Below are 4,794 nucleotides of genomic sequence, written 5' to 3' on the forward strand. Positions count from 1 at the left end.
AGATTTTTTTTCTGCATAGGGGGTCATAAGGCTGTGCCGGAGGGGGGGGAAAAGGGGGGGGGGGGGTTCGATGAATGAATGGAGCCTTCAAATGCTTCCCGTGAGATCAACTGTCAAGTTCAAGCCTCATAAAAGCCGCAGCATCCACAATTGTTTCATTAGAAAGCCAACAGAACAATTTAGAAGCCTTTGTTTTCTCATTCTTTCAATAAATGACAAGAAACAATACAATGTCAACGAGCGAGCAGAGCACCCAGTGTGAGATGGGCTTTGTTTAAACCAAATCAATAGTCCAGCTTCAGCATCCGCATCTCACTTCAAATCCCATCCATCGCATAAAGAATGGAGTACATTGTTAGCTCAAAACTGAATCCTATAAACAGGGATTTTGTAGTGTATTACTTATCCAAAAAAAAAATTCTGATTTGTTTTGTTGATTTAAATTCTACTCCCAATCCATACCAATAACAACGTAATATACTTCTTTCCATTTTATGCTTTAAAACTCTAACACAATATGTCCACAAACTGATATTTTGCAGTACAGTGAGTGATAATGGTTTAATCAGATAAAGAAGAGCCGATAAAAGCTAGTTTCATTACATTCTACACACTGCATGGCAACCGTTTTGGATACCAGACTCAGTATATGTTATTGTTGCATTTATAACTGGGGAGTTGGGCACACCATATGCGAATAAAGCCAATGCTGAAGAAACTGGCTGTTTGCAGAGAGAGCTGTATCCAAGCGTAAGGTTGAGAAGGTTGAGTGGAAGAAAACACTGAGTATGAAAAACTATTGCACAAGCAATCACACAGAAGTAGCTAGTCCTATTCCTGAACCTTTTGTGTTCAGAGATTAAAGTGACAGAGTGTGGAGTAGAAGTGGAGAGGCACATAATCCAAGCTAATTGAGGTCATGTCACTGGGAGCAAAGTGATCTGTGCGTGTTGATCCAGTGTTTTATAGAGTACAGACTTGGTAGGGGGCTGCATAGTGGTTCAAGAAGGTTCTGGGTTCAATTCCCGGCCCCGGTCTTTCTGCATGGAGTTTGCATGTTCTCCCTGTGCATGCATGGGTTTTCTCCAGGTACTCTGGTTTCATCCCACAGTCCAAAAACATGTCAGGTTAATTGGCCTCTCCAAATTGCCCCTAGGTGTGAGTGTGTATGCATGGTTATTTGTCTCTGTGTTGCCCTGCGACGGACTGGCGACCTGTCCAGGGTGACCCCGCCTCTCGCCCGGAACGTTAGCTGGAGATAGGCACCAGCACCCCTCCTGACCCCAATGAGGGACAATGGTGTAAAGAAAATGGATGGATGGATGGATGGATGGATGGATGGATGGATGGATGGATGGATGGATGGATGGATGGATGGATGGATGGATGGATGGATTTTCAATAACATGGGTGGACAGACTAATCAGTTCAAATTTCACTTTGCTCTTTAAAACCCTTTTAGTTGTCAAACCTCCCAATTTTCTACTCAGAAATCTGAACTTATTCAAATAAAATGCATGCAACCTGTACACAAATTTACTTTGTTCAACTTCCCCAGTTTGTCAGTGTAATAAAAAAGAAAAAAAAAACTTTCCTCTTTAGAAAAACAGATCTTTCACCCAGCTTTGTTTCTTCTCGCCATTCCCAGCTGAGACTGTTCACACATGCACTGGACCCTGCTTTGGAAATTTACTGGGTTTGTGGGGGTTTCAGGTTTGGCAGCTGACAAGGAATACCATCGACAATTATTAACCCCGTCTCCTGATAAATGTGCTATTTTAATATTTTGACTACTTGCACAGACCTAAATGTTTTCTAAAAATAGTGTGAGGAAGATTTTTTTTTCAAAATAAATGCGTCATCCTTTTATTATGATGTTTGTTGTGATAATTACATGCATTTTAGTGAGATAATTTTCAATCTGATTGAAATGATCACAAATAGCTGTGATATCAATGCCTATTTAACAGGAACAAATGTATAATCCTTACATTCGTTTTTGCTCACTTGTTTTTTTTCCACTCTTCAATTAGTTTTTAAGACGGTAATAATCACAAACATAAAACTTGTATGATGCCAAGAACAGGCCTGTTTTTGTGTCTTCTTTTGTGTCAGTTTGAGCCTCAAAGTTTTAGAGCCAAGAGAAAATAGATGTAGTTGAAAATACCAAGATCTCAGTTGATGACTTTCACCCTCTGATGATTTATTAAAGGCAGTTCATGGAAGCCACTGTTCACAAAGTTGGAGGTGGAAATTCATGCTTTTGTGTCTCAGCTGCACTCTGCACAGTTATTATTTAAATGACAGACAAAGAGATCTAAAGACAGGCAAGCCATCAAAGCTAAATTATAGTTTAGAGGAAACTAATGTGGATGGATTTTTAAAAATGACCCTCCTTTTATTCTTTTCTGTTTTTTTGGGGGGGTTTTTTATGTCACTTCTTATTCAGTAATTCAGGTCAAGGCTGCTATTAAACTGTTCACTGCAGCCACCTGATGCACATAGACACAAATGAACAAAGCTGAGGGGGCAAATAAAACCTACAGGGAGTCAAAAGCACACACACACACACACACACACACACACACACACACACTCACAGACACACACACAAAGAGAAGCTGGAGGACAAAGCACACCTGCAGAGAGACAACCGAGAATACATTTTTCCAAAGCGGTGACAGCAAAAGGGCATTCTTTCTAAACCCTTTCAAGGTGTCCTTCATGTCTCTCTCTCGTTGCACAGCCAGAAACTTTGCTACACTTTTATACTGTTCGGTTTGACAAAGACGTTTTTTTTTTTTGTTGCCTTGATACAGCACAGGTGGCAGCGGTGCCATCTTTCACAGCACAAGGAACAAAGACATCATCCTCACGGGACACAAACTGAGATCAGCAAGGGTAAACAACACGTGCCGAGCATCAAGTGTTCCTCTTTTCTCGAAAGAGGAATAATAAAACTACCTGGAAAGCAAAATAAAACAAGCTTCTTTTTTCTTTGCAAAAACCTTTAGAAGGATATAGCTGAAGGTTAAAAAGGATGTTGAAGAAGACTCTACATTACCTCTCTTGGAGTAAATGTTCCTCTGTCGGGTTTTGCATGTGAGGCTCAAATACCAAAGAACCGAATAAAACGAGAAGGAGGCGGCGGAAGAAGAGAGGGGGCGATTCCTCCCAGTGTTTTTCCTCTCTGGCTCTCATTTGTTTCTGAGTTCACAGGCTGCTCAGTGCCCAGGCCCCAAACAAGTGGAGGCTCCACAAACACTCAATCTGTGTATTATTTGTTACCCCTCTTTATGTGTGTTCTTGGCACGAGTGGGTTATATAACCAAGTAGCGGTGGCAGTGCGTTCAAACCCACCAAAGGCACTGACTCACACACTTTCCATAACACTCTGTGGGCCATTTTGCAAAAGGACATAAAGGCTTTGCTTTGGTGCAGGACATGAGAACTGTAGTAAAAATCCCACTCACTATACTCACTCAGAACGTCCTCATATTCACCCTGTCTGAGTCAGACAGCATCTGTCCATCAAATCTTTGTGGTAATGACCGCTTTTTCTGCCGAAGATAAAGAGGATGTTTGGGAATCAGACACTCTGCTGATGAATGTGAATAAGCCTCAGTGATAGCATTACATAAAACCCTCTTATTCTAAGGAGGACAGCTAGGCCTTTATTGTATAAATGGACATATATACGTGGCCTAACTTATCATCTCGGCTCCTTCGATGGGAAGTCGTGCAGGTCGGAGCTTCCAGGTTTGAGGTTCTATATGAAATATTTGTTGGCATGTTTCTTGAAGGAGCAGAGTTGCAGTAAATCTGCTTTAATGCTACATTTCTTGAAATTGATGGATAGGTTAGATTAAACATTCTTGGAGCATATGAGCAATATTCATAGCTTTGAACTTTATCACATCTTGTCACATTACAGTCGCAAAGTTTAACATATAACTTTTTTATATGATAAACCAACATAAAATGGTAAATAATTGCTCCAGGGTTATTATGTTTTGACTAAGTAACATTTGAAAACTGTGCTACCCATTTGCACCTCAGAAGTCCATATATTGAATAGCGTAGTCAAAGTCTAGGGACCGGGGGACCTGAAGATTAGTGCAACCACACATTTCATCATTATTTCTAAGCAAAGAATAGAAACAGATTGAAATGTTGTAAAGAACTGCTGACATCTTACCTCTTTTCCAACTGCAGGTGATGACGTACGTCATCATTAAACAAACAACCGCATCTGACATGTTGCAACATTCACCTCAGAATGTTCAGTGTTCTTGTGCATGAAGTATCTTTAAAGGATTTATAAAGTACATGTTTGTCCTATTATTTGTGAATATGTGCGTGCATTTGAGTAGGTGTGCCTGCTAAGCTGTTAAGGCAGGCTAGTACAAGTGAGTTTTACGGCCGAATGTTGGGAGAAGAAATTTGACGAGCCGACTCATGCACACGCACACACACACACACTGTCAAATGCAGGCTTAATTACAGGTTAAATAATAGTGCCTGATAAAGAGCAGCACCACAGTTTGGAGTATAAATGCTGATTCATTGCACTGGAGCTGGAAGATAAACTTACTGCTGCTTTTACTAAGGGTCCTTTTAATCAAAAGCTCTGTGTTACACACACACACACACACACATATATATATATATATATATATATATATATATATATATATATATATATATATATATATATATATATATAGAATTGTATTACTGTTATTTTTTTATGTTTCTGTTTTGCTCATATTGTCACACTCATGACTAATTTGT

The 4,794-nt window shown here is 39.8% G+C and overlaps 1 protein-coding gene across 2 annotated transcripts in view; it reads right to left on the minus strand.

Annotated features, from left to right (window-relative positions):
• The window catches only part of sgk1 (serum/glucocorticoid regulated kinase 1), a 43,891-nt gene that overhangs the window by 9,662 nt on the left and 29,435 nt on the right, over positions 1 to 4,794 (minus strand). The window contains exon 1 of one of the 2 annotated variants that reach the window (XM_015029731.1): positions 3,065 to 3,801. The exons of the other annotated variant lie outside the window; for it this stretch is intronic. The gene's annotated coding sequence lies outside the window, so the exon portion shown is untranslated. Of the gene's footprint in view, positions 1 to 3,064; positions 3,802 to 4,794 lie in introns of those variants that run through there. 2 annotated transcript variants of the gene reach the window in all.

This window comes from Poecilia latipinna, unplaced genomic scaffold (genome assembly GCF_001443285.1).
Source record: "Poecilia latipinna isolate Pla-1442-1.1 unplaced genomic scaffold, P_latipinna-1.0 Scaffold161, whole genome shotgun sequence".
Lineage (NCBI taxonomy): Eukaryota > Metazoa > Chordata > Actinopteri > Cyprinodontiformes > Poeciliidae > Poecilia > Poecilia latipinna.